The following is a 13,023-nucleotide window of genomic DNA, read 5'->3' on the forward strand; positions in this document are numbered from 1 at the left end:
ATAAATCACTAAGTATCAAATCTAACAAGTTAGAATTTCTATCAACACGTAGAAAAAGTTTCTTAACCATTTTATATTTTACACATAGTTCACATTTATTATGTTCAACATTTTTACAATGAATCAATCCACATTTAGTTGTTATTTTAATTGTGCTAAATCTCATATGTACAAGTCAAACATGCCACAAAGTAATAGAATTTGAGTCGAGCATATAACAAGAAGAACTAGAATCTTTATTGTTCACATCATCAGTTGAGGTACAAAGTTTAAATAAGTCATCACAAACATATCACTTCCTCACAAAAATGTTCCCCTTGACAAAGTAAGCTTGCCAGAATCTATCACAACCTTGATTCTCAGTTTGCCAAGAAAATTGCGACTAACAAGCTTTCTACTCATTTCAAGTACATACAAAACATTGGTGAGTAGAACCTTCTTGCCGAAAGTGAAGAATATATCAATAGTTCCCTTGCCTTCAACCTTGGAACTTTTCTCATTGCTCATTTGGATTTTATGCCCTTCCCTTGAATTCTCAAAGGTCTTGAATAGAAATCTATCATAGATAACACAGATGGTGGCATAAGTATCATACCACCAACTTTTTACATTTCCATGTATGACATTAATGTTACTTAGTGTTAACACTAATTCTTCTTTGGTTGAATTCACCCTATGCAAAGTGGCATTTCTTGCCACACACAAAGCAAGGTCCTTTAGAACTTTTAATTAACATTCATTCATCTTATGCCCCAAGGGTTTATATCCCTTTCCTGTAGGCTTCCCAATTAATTTTCCTTGGTTGTTGTTGGGAGGTTTAGCCACCACATTGGACTTAGAAGTCTCTCCATTAGAATCTTCCACGTTGTTATCTCTAGAACGGGATTCATCATCTATCCTCAAATGTTTGAAAATTTCCTCCAATGAAGTCTCCTTCATTCTTGTGGAGGATTTTCTTTCTATAGCCCCTCAAGCATGGAGGCAACTTGGCTATGATAGTACCACCAAGGAATTTTTTTGATAATACAATATTAAGGGTAGATAACTTATTTAAAATAATTTGTAATGCATGTCTTTGGGGTAGAAGGGGTTTCACATCATAAAAACTTAAATCCCATATATTGAGTAATAAGGAATTTCTTTGTACCTTCTTCTTCTGCTTTGTACTTATTCTCTAATGCCTCAAAAATCTCCTTAGTGGTATTTGTATTGGTGTAAAGATCATACAACTGGTCTGAGAGAGCATTGAGAATGTGAACCCTACAAATAAGTTCATCTTCTTCACATTTCTTTCTTTCCTAGATGACTTCTTGAATGTCGTCTTCTTTGGCGGGTTCTATGGCATTTAGATCATTGTCTAGGATGTAGAACACCTTAAGATTAGTTAGCAAAAACCTAATATTCTGTGGCCAATGCACAAAGTTGGTACCATCGAATCTATCCAATCTTATAAAGTCTTGTGTCATAAATTTCAAAGCCAAAATCGAAGATGATTCTTCCTTGATGATGTATCACAGGTTATAGAGAATATGATTGTTGGGAGAGAGTAAGATTACACCACCACAATAATAAGAATTTATACACAATAACACTTGATAGACTCCAAGAAAAAATTGAGATAGAGATGTGCAAACCCTAGTTGTAGAACAAAACTCTTGTTCTTCTTGAAAGCTTTAAAACTCTTAATGTAACACCACTTTTAACCTTTGATGGAGATAATCAAACACAAGGCTTATTCATGAGATGTATCATTGTCCAAATTCTCTATTTCCTAGCCCTTGATGGATGCTTGAGGTTTTTTCTAATAGGAAAGGAAATGGGGATTGAACAAGCCTTGAAATTCACAAAGACAAGCACTTTCTTTATGAATTTCTTGGATAAAACTTATGATCTTGAGAGCTAGGGAGAGAGAGAGGTTAAAGAGAGATTTGAAAGAGTGATCAAGTCTATCAAAATTCTAGGAAAACCCTTTTATTGTGTAGGCACTGTCATTAAGTCCAACTAATAGGATTAGAGCTTTTACACACACCATTTGGAGCATAAAACACGTGTCTGTACGGACACGTCAGGCACCCAAAAAGTATGTACATGTGTGTCTGTACAGATACGTGTATGTACGGACAAGTCAGGCACATGCTTGGTATTTCCTAAACCCTACGGGTTTAGGCGATGCAATGCCTCCAAGGTGGCGAAGCAACACGACATAGTCAGGTCAAAATTCTCAAAATTGACCTTAAACACCTCCAAATGCTCCCAAACTTTTTGGGCATCCTTATATACCCAAATATATCACTTTTGACCCAAAACACACAGCTTTTAAATACCTACAATAAAAACTCAAATTTTACATCTTCACTATGTGAAACCATTTAGTGTTTTTATATTTTAACCATTCCTAACATTTTGTATTAAGTCAAACTCATTATGTCGAGAAAGTGCTTGGCAAATTTAGTCGTCTCAAAATCAAAGAGGCAAATACACCATTCGATTTAAACATGAAGCTTGATAAGAATGAAGGAAGAGTGGTGGTTCAATTGAAATATGCAAGTGCAATAAAGAGCCTAATGTACGCCACTTATTGTATTAGAGCAGACATTGCATATGCAGTTAGTAAACTTATTAGGTTTACTAGCAATTCAAGTATCAAGCATTGGAAGGCTATTGTTACAATTCTAGGATACCTTAAGTGTACCAAAGAATATAGCCTTCACTACTCAAATTTTTCCTAGGATACTTGGAAGATATTCTGACATTTGTTGGATTTTGAGAGTGGAAGACAATCTTTCCACCACAGGTTGGGTGCTTACCCTTGGAGGAGATGTTATTTCTTGGGGTTCCAATAAACAAACTTTTACATTACACTCAACCATGGAAGCGACATTTATAGCTCTAGCGGCAACCGACAAAGAGGCTGAGTGGCTTAGGGATCTCATGTTTGACATCCCTTTTACCAAGTATATGGTATCGACAATCTCGATACATTGTGATAATGAGCTACTCTTGCTAGAGCATATAATAGTGTGTACAATGGGAAGTCTAGACATCAATATGTGAGACAATTGATTCAAGATGAAATCATATCTATCTCATATGTTAAGACCAGTAAAAACTTGGCGAATCTATTTACAAAACCACTTGTGAGAATGTTAGTAAGTTCCACTTCAAGAGGGATTTGACTAAAACTCCTAGAATAAGAGAATCACCAATGATGGCAACCAAACTCCTACCTTGTTAATATCAAAGGAAAGAATTCAATGCGTAAGAAAAAGTCATTGTAAGTGATAGTTTCAGCACTAAAATAATTGTGAGTTTCATCCAAGATGGTTAGTGTTGGTTGCTACTGATTGATGGTTAAACATAAAGTATTTAATGAAGTTCATTTAAGTACAATAAGCATCAATAAAGGTAGCAAAGATGATGTAAGAACTTCACCTATGTGAACTTAGAGGTGGTGCCACCTCTCATGAGAGTTGGAGTTTCTCCTCGGAAAGTTCATGAAATGATGAGCACATAGCCATATTAGTGTTAAGCAAGAAAAATAGGAAAATGAATGATCAAATGGATGTGTGTGAGATATCACCAGTTTTATCATAAGGAATATTTGGTTCAAGGTTTTAATCAGCCAATGATTTTGATAAGACTTTGTGGTATTTTCACTAAGGTAAAGTTCAAGTCGAAAGGCACTTTATTTCAGGCACCAATATTGTATTTGAGCTAGAGGAAGAAAATTGTTTTTAACCAAGTAGGGGAATGCTAGGATTGGTTAAAATACAAAGTTTAAGCAGTCTTACACAAGTTCGAAGTAAAACACTAAATGGTTTCACAAGGTGAAGATGTGAAATTTAACTTTATGTTGTAGGCATTTAAAAATTGTGTTTTTGGGTTCAAAGTGATACATTGAAGTATCTAAGAAAGCCCAAAAAGTTTGGGAGCATTTGGAGGTATTTAAGGTAACTTTTGAGAGGTTTGACCTGCCGATGTGGCATTGCGTCACCTCCTTAGAGGGGATGCATCGCCTAAAACCTTAGGGTTTTGGCTAATCGCACCAAGCGATGTATTTTCTGGTAGGCGATGCATCGCCTATAGACAGATGACGCATTGCTTGACATGTCTGTACAGACAGGTGTTTTAAGCTCCAAATGAAGTGTTCAAAAGCTCTAATTCTATTAGTTGGACTTAATGACATTGCCTACACTATAAAATAGTTATCTTAGAGTTTTGGTACACTTATCACTCTTTCAAATCTCTCTCTCTCTGTAATGACCCAAATTTCCTAATAAGGCTCAGGGCCTTCATTAGGTGTCCAGGATGGCAAATTTTGGAATTATGTGATTATATGATATTTATGTGTATAATTATGTGATTATGCGAATAATATTATAATATGACTGGATATGCATGTTTGGGTGTAATAAATATGCATGTGGACCCATTTCTGTTTCATTGGGTAATTTTCATAATTTGGCCTGTTATGGGTATATTTGGCATATACGTGGTATTTGTGTGGTGCTTCATTATTATTTGGTTATACTAAGGTTACTCAGCACGAGACGATCCTAGAAGGCAAGCCAGTGGGAAAGTCACAACGGGATCAATACTTGACTCGGAGTGAGTCAAGGGGTATTTAGCACATTACCGGGATATTGGGTATTGGAATAAATATTTGATGATAAATTGGGAGTTAGTGAGATCAAGGGGAAATTCTGGGAATTTTGACTATTTTACCACGGGGGGCATTTTTGGGATCTCGAGCAATAGGATTTGCTTGAGATTACTTAAGCTTGAAGTAACATGTTAAAATTATAAAAGAACATTCAGAACGTTCTCTCTTCCCCTCGTTCCCTTTTTGACACCCGATCACATTTTCAAATGAAACTCGAGTTTTAGGACTCAGATTCAAGCAAGGATCGAGGCATAGCGATTCTAGGGAAGATTAGAAGCTTATTAGCATGAGGTTTAGTTGGGAAACGACTTAATTTTATTGGTTTTGGATAATTAGGATGTTTGGAAACTTTAATTTTGGGATTTGGATATGTTTGGGTAGGTTTTTGGAAGGTTTTAAGTGGGAAAAGTCGAAGGATATGGCTGGTTTCGTGGTCAAGTCGTGACCTTGTTCTAGCAAGTCGTGACTTTGATGAAGCCAGAAGCCTGGGGGGCACGCCGCGACCCAAGAGGGGTCAAATCACAGCCCGCGCCCAGAGCCTAGGCAAAGGGCTCTCTGACTTGGGGCAAGTCGCGACTCACTAGGCCAAGTCGCGACCGGCTTGGGCATTTTGCCTAGATTCGGTTTTGAATCGTGGGAACTTAATTTTAAGGGCCTAGGGTCGATCCTACTACCCTGTTGAGTAGGATTCGACGTCCCAAAGGCTAGCTTTGGGTTTGGAAGTATTTATTTACTCATTTTTTATGAGGTTTTATATTATGGTTGTGACTAGGTTATCGCTAAGGGCTTGGAAATAGGAACGTGCTTAAGGATTGTTTATTGGTAACCTGTGCTTGGACCAAGGGTAAGAAAATTGCACCCAGTATGTGACATGCATGGTTATTGATGAAGCATGTTGAGTGCTCTATATATTGATATTGATTGCATAGTAAATGCATAGCAACTTTGCTTATCTGTGTATGGAAATGACTTATTCGTCAGAGAATAGCAATGGTGTTTAGTATTGATCCTGAAGCTGTGACTTATCGTCAAGTTCAACGGTGATATGAGCATTATTTGTATGGTATTGGCTTAAGAGTCAAGAACGGCATTAATGTGTTTAACACAGGCCGAAAGGATTAGATCTAATCACCATAAGCATGAAATGCTTGACCGACCCTAAGTTCGATGAAATCTAAAAGCGCTTGTCTAGTCTAAAGGCTAGTTACTTAGATCCAGGGCCAAAAGGCTCAGGTGACTGTAACGTCACATGGCTTAGGGTGCAGAGCCCAAGTGCGTGACTTATTTGTCACTTATCTGATTAGGGTGCGGAGCCCAAGTGCGTGGCTCATTTGTCACTTACTTGATTAGGGTATGGAGCCCAAGTGCGTGAATCATTTGTCACTTATTTGATTAGGGTGCGGAGCCCAAGTGAGTGACTCATTTGTCACTTATCTGATTAGGGTGTAGAGCCCAAGTGTGTGACTCATTATTCACCTATTCAAAGATTGACACTTTAGCCATCTATTCACAGATTGACTTGATAGTCATCTATATAGGGGCAGGGCCCATAATCATTTATTTGGACTTGTATGCATGCATGAATAGGTCTATTATTGCTAGGCATGCCTTGTAGAGTCCAAGAACTTTACTTAGCTAATTGTTTAGTAGTATTATAGTATGTATAGTATTATCTTTGTTACTGTGGATTTTTGGTTCAGACCGGGAATTATTTGGACACTCATAGTAGTACTTATAGATTTTCTAAGTTTAACCTATAGTTTAAGAATATTAAGTATAACCTAAGGTTTGATTATATGACTGATATTAAGGATAATATTTGTTATATTATAAGGTTTAGATATCAACCAATAGGATTTTAAGCACATGTTATGAATGGGTAATTAAAGATTAAGTATTTTTGAGGATTAAATTAAATAAGGGTAAAATTTGAATGCTTTAAGGTCAGTCAGCAGCTTTGAATACGTTGAGGGCTTAGTCAAGGCTGTTTACCCCATTAAAACTTAGCTAAAAATGTGTAATTTCGTGTTTAAATATTCAGCGTGTGCCGATATATCGCAGCTATAGGGGGCGATATATCGCAGCACGTAGATACGGAAAACACGAGACGATGCACAGTCGCCTCGGGCATACTGGCCCATGCGATATATCGCCTACAGGGGGCGATATATCGCCTCCTCCAGCATGTTTTCAAACATTTTTGAATTCTTTTCCTTTCAGCCATTCAAAATCCTTCATAAGTCCAGCATCTTTTGAACGAGTCTTCAGCCTCTGCTGAACGATTATTCAAATTATTTTCACCTAAAAAGCCATTATTTTTATTCAAGTAAAATCAAGATACCTTCATTCCCAAACTCTATAAATAGGACCTAGTACCCAGCCATTATTCACCTTTTGCTCTAAGTTCAGAAGCTGCTAGTGTTAAGTGAGTGTGAGAGTGTAAACACCTGGTTTGGGAAAATCATAAGCTTAAACATCATAAGCTTATCAAACACTGTGGGAAGTGAGGTTCTATAGTATTTCGGTTGTGGTGTAGATTGGTCTTTCAAGTCTTTGAGGTAAACCAAAACTCTAGTTCATTTGTTTTATGTTATGTTTCCTTCTCTTAGTCTTCTATTCAGTTTCCTAACCTCATTCTTATTTTGGTTAGGAAATCTAAGTTCTTGAGCACATAAGTTTCGGTAAGCATGTTTCTCACATGGTTTAGTCTTTCCATCCCTTTCATTTCATCTCTTTTCTTCTTTAGACTCACTCTTTCTAATGGTTATTAGGAGTGTTCCAAAAAGTCCCAACTCAGTCCACATATCCCGGTAACTTTGGTAAGGAAAATAGGCTAGAATCAATATGTTATATGCTTATGTTATCTTATGTTTTATGTTGTTAAATGTGTTATGATATGTATGTATATATGTTTGTAGGCTTGGGCATATGACCCATATGACTAACAAGACCCCAAATGGGTTATGGGCATATGACCTACTTAGCTAGTAGGACCCCACTAATCCTATGGGCATATGCTTGTTTAGTCTATGGGACCCCAAGTAATAATGGCCATTATAATAAGTGTATGTTATATGTATTATGTTAAGTCTTTATGTTTTTATGAAATTATGTTTATGACTATGTGTTAGATTTTCCTTGCTGGGCATTAGGCTCATTCATTTTTGTTTTATGTGCAGGAAAATAGCTTTAAGAGGCGGTAAGATTCGTGGACGCTTAGAGGATGTGTATCGATGGTGAATGGAGTCAAGGGGCCGAGCGTTATTCGATTCGAGGATGTAGTTTCTGTTTTATGTCTTTTACATGTATTTTCCGCACTATTTATGTAATGTCTTTTTATCTTAAATCATGTTTTGTTTTTAAAGACAATGGGATCCCATATCCTTTTTGGTATTTATGTAAGTAACTCTTATTTTTACAAGTTACCTAATAAAATTATGGTATTTTTGCAAATGTAAGTTTTAGTAAGAATTTGTATGTATAGTTTCGTTAATGGTCCAAAAGTCTAGATTAGTGGGTCATTACATGCCTATTATGATTTAGTGACATGTTATTACATGTTCATGAGCATATTGAGTTTTCTTGCTGAGCTTCGGCTCATGGGTGTTACGTGGTGCAAGTAGAGGCAAAAGAAAGCTAGACCATCCTTGAGTTGGAGAGCTTAGGTGACGATGTGTACATGTGTGGCCACTTGACCACCACGGTCGAGGGTTCAAAGAGGAACTAGGGTTAAACCCTATTTTTCCGCTTAGGTCAGCTGGTTGTAAATCTTTTATTGTAATTAACCTTTAAAACATATTTTTGGGATCCCAATGTATACAGTAAACGTTTTAGTGAAACATTGTATCTTTAACCAAAAATTTTAACCGTAACCCATTAATCACATTTAGTTACACGATTATGGCCAAATGACTTAGTTAGCAAATTTAGCACTGTTTAAAATGCACAACGTAATGGTTCCTGGGTAGTAGGGCGTTACAACTTGGTATCAGAGCGATCCAAGGTTAAGGGTTCCTGTAGACAAGCTGGGCATGTACTCTCATCACTAAAGACAAGCTTAACTAAGGGTATGGTAACTATTTATGTGGTTATGTGCTTATTTGCTTAAAAAGAATGTAAATGCTTTACCTGGATATTGTATTAGGGGGCATGAGATTCTGATAGAGCCTGGCTCTTGACTATTGATATGATTATATGATTACGTGCTCATTGAATATATAAATGTGTTATTGCATGCTGGAGTTGAGTCATGGTATGAATGTTGGAAGAGCAGGGATTATGAATTGATGTATGAATGCCATGGGCATGTTTTTAACACTGCAGTGGGTTGTGAATGTAGTGTGGTATGATTGTTCTCGTGGGGAAGGATTTTGAATATGCTCATCATGTTTAATGGGTCATGTTATTGACTGTAGATTTAATCAGTGGGTATGTATCCAAGGCAGATAACGAAACCATGTGGTTATATTGAGGCTGGGAATTACAGCCAGGGTGTAACAACTCGAATTTTCAAGACTCGATAATGCAAAAATATAAATGTTTTCATTTAACAAATGTCTCAAAAACCCGTGTACAAAAAACTTTTTAAAAAGTAGTATGGCCATGCTTAGCATTTAATACAAACATATTTTACGAATAGTAAAATGAGCCTAGTTTATGAAAATAACACAACATTTCCAAAACAAAACAGCTTCCCGAAAAGCTCGGTCCATATGTACATTCACAAGGTAGACTCCAGCACTCACTGCTCTGCCTTGCCCTTGTTCTTACCTACAACAGGAAACAACTAGGTAGGCGAAAACACTTAGTAAGTTCAACTTTAAAAACAAATGCATGCAGAGAAGACAGGTGGTCATTGACCAAGTTACAGTCCATAGATAACAATAGCTCACAAAAATTACACAATCAATTTCAAGAACGCAAAAGCGTCCTAGCAAACTATTTCCTATAAACAGATAAATCTCTGCACTCAGAAAAATCCCAGAGCAAGCAAATATAATATATCACAACTATTTCATATAAACCTATAAATCCCTGCACTCAGAAAATCCCAGAGCAAGCAAATATAATATATAACAATATAGTTCGAGACCAACGCTCGACAATTTCCCAAAATTCCGGTGTAACACGCCCTCCAGCATAAATGCTAATCTGTAAGAGAGAACCGAGTCTCATTACTAAGATCTAGCCAATAAATATCCCCATCAAGGGTAACTATCAAGTTACCTAGGGCATCGCTACTTATCCAAGAGTAAATCCCTCACAAGGGTAACCATCAAGTTACCTAGGTCATTGCTACTATTCAAGAGTGTAATCGAAGTTACACGGGTTTACAGAGACTTCTATGTTAATCAATGGTGCTGGTGAGCAGTTGCCCCTAGGGTGTTCAGCCTCACTCAAACTTGGCAACCCGTAGTATCTCTAGGCACTCTCACTGAATGGCCAATATTCACGGCTACTATCTGGGAATAACTTATCAGAGCACTTGCTCGGGTTCTAACCACTCACTGATTAAGTAAGCATGAGGGCCCCTAGGTCCCATTCATTTTGGTGCCCCTAGGTTTAAACCAGCAATCCTCACCTCTTGGCCACTCGTCGCGATAATGAACCGGACACAATAAAAGCAAGCAGTGTGACGGGGATCAACCATCTAGAATATGATGGATATCTACCGTTCATATTTTTTGAATCAGCACCCACTAGACTAACGTCTCTATGCAAAATTTCTACGACAGTGTATATATGTGCATGTGTCTCGATACTAACATACAATACAATAGTCGTTTCATGTTGTAGCCACACAATAGAACTTGACTTACTTGGAGTCCTTTGCTCTCAGTAAGATTTCACTCTCCAATGTATAGTCCAATTATGCTTAGCCAATACTGTAATTATCCATATAGTATACTCGGATTAATTATGACGCTTCATAATTCATTATTATTATTTTGGGCAGTTTGGTCATTTTAAAAATCATTTGTAAGGATTAATGATCCTTATTTGGCTTTAAACTCATTCAAGAAATTCATACTAAAAAATTTGAGACTAAACCCTAAGTCTCGGGGAGACCTATCCTATGGTCTCAATACCTAGGCTCAAGTATCACAATAGTATTTTCTCACAATCCACTAAAATTCCAATTCTTTAAAAGTATCGTTATTAACCCGTACTTTCAACAAGTCGATTAAATATATAGAATATTTTAGCCGGTATTATATACAGAAAATACTAATTAAATTCTTCAATTATTTTTCAAGAAAATAATATCTTAATTTTCCTTTTATTTTTCTTAAGGTTTTAATCTCTATAAATTGTTTTAAGGAAATCGCATAATTTTAACTTAATTAGGAGAAACCACTAATAATTTCTTATCTTGACTAGTTAATTCTCCTAAGTCAATTAATCAAGTTTTCTTACTAGAAAAATAATTTACTTAATTATTTTCTCAAAATATAAGATTTTAAACCCTCTTTTTATTTATCAACTTATTAATAAATTAAATCTTTTATTTTTAGAAAGAATAAAAATTCTTTAATAAAAATAATTCTCACTAATCTCCAAGTGATATTTTAGGTCAAATATTTTTAAGACTTACCAATTTTTTATCTTGCAATATGGAAAAATGTATTTTTATCTTAAGTTCCAAAATCTCATTTTTGCACTAAGTGTGAAAACCTCATTTTTTTTTATATTTTTAACTACATACTTTGTTACGTCATAACTTGAAATTTACTTACCCAATTGCTATCAAAATTTCTCAATTCCATGCTTGGTATACCATTTAGGTCTTTGTAAAATCTTAGGAGAAAATGAGCATTTTTATTGGTGAAAATATTTTCCAAACAATGAGATAAAAATGACCTTATTTTCAAGTCCTTATTTTCCCCAATCTTTGGCACTTAATAACTCTCAAATCATTCATTATTTTGTTACCAAATTTTACAGTGGAATACTAGGTTATGCCAAAAATATTTCCACCAAATTTTAGAAAAAAATGGGTTCATTTGACCTATACAATGGCTGTCCAAACTTGGTCCCAAATTTAAGAATACGAAAAAAAAAACAGTTTTTTTGACCTAAACTTTGAAATAGCATAACTCACTCATTTCTAAATGTTTTTTAGTGTTTAGGAAGCTCAAATTTATGTATTCCATCTCAACAACATCACAATAAAATTTATTTTTAGAAAATCAGTTTATAGTGGATGCTTGAACACTTGGAAGTCACGGCTCAAAACCTGTATTTTTGTTTTAGGGTTTTCAACAAAACCCTTAGGGATTTTGGGTCCCTATTTTCAAAAATCAACATACAAGCATCATAAAAATTATCGAGAAACTACCATAGCCTTATTACATCACCCAAAAGAAACTTTAAGCATTAAATACACAAAATATTGCTTTAAAATAAAACTATACAAAAACAACCATAAAAAGTAAACGTTTTACCTCTTGTTTGGGTTTTTGATGTTTCTACTAGCTTTAGATCCTTCCAAACTCTTTCAAACCCTTAAACCAACTCCCCCAAAATATATATAGTTAGTTATTGAAAGATCTATGGTTAAAAACTTTACAAATTCAAGTTTTTGAAAATTTTACCTTAGGGAAACTCTTCCAAGATCAAGGTTTAAGCTTCCAAGGTTTCTTAGGGCTTTTGTTAGTTGAAAATGATGAGAAAACTTGAGAGGAAATTTTTGAACAAGATGAGAGTGGGAGGAGAGAAGGGAGGTCGGTTTTGGGGGGTTGGAAGAGCTTATACAACTCTAAAAATATCTAAAACACTTGAGTGTTTTTACTTTATGTCACTTTGTATCATTAACATTAATCAAATGTGATTAAAGCTTAATCACTTTTCTATCACCTTTTTCACTCTTATAAAGTTTTAAAAACAAAACTTAACACATAATAATTAAATTAACTATCTCTCACATTTAATTTAATTAATCAGACAATAAAATTTAACCTAAGGTCCATTCATGGAATAAAATTCCCCAATTCGGTAAAATTAATAATTTAACACCAAAATGCCCTAAAATTTTCATTTTCTCTTAGGTTATTATTTTTGACCAAACTCTAATTTTTATGAATGTATTTTATGCCCAAAATATATTTGCCATAGTTTTCATTTTATTTTCCGAGATTTTTACCCGATTAGGGTTTTTGTGCCGGTCCAAGACCAAAAGTCTTATCTTGACTTTTAAACACAAAATTCATAATTTAGCTAGCAATAACTCATGGAAATAAATTCCAAAAAAATATAATATTATTTAAAATAATATTCTTAACTCGGGGAAAACAATCCCGACCCGAGTCGTTTCAAGGTACTTGAAATGTAGGACGTTATGCAAGGTTTGAGTTCTTCAC

The 13,023-nt window shown here is 35.3% G+C and overlaps 1 protein-coding gene across 1 annotated transcript in view; it reads right to left on the bottom strand.

Moving 5' to 3' along the window:
• Positions 1-9,183: 9,183 nt before the first annotated feature.
• Positions 9,184-13,023, bottom strand: part of LOC133798045 (uncharacterized) — a 48,489-nt gene continuing 44,649 nt past the window's right edge. The window contains exon 4 of the mRNA XM_062236230.1: positions 9,184-9,449. The gene's annotated coding sequence lies outside the window, so the exon portion shown is untranslated. The remainder of the gene's footprint in view (positions 9,450-13,023) is intronic.

This window comes from Humulus lupulus, chromosome 1, assembly GCF_963169125.1.
Source record: "Humulus lupulus chromosome 1, drHumLupu1.1, whole genome shotgun sequence".
NCBI lineage: Eukaryota > Viridiplantae > Streptophyta > Magnoliopsida > Rosales > Cannabaceae > Humulus > Humulus lupulus.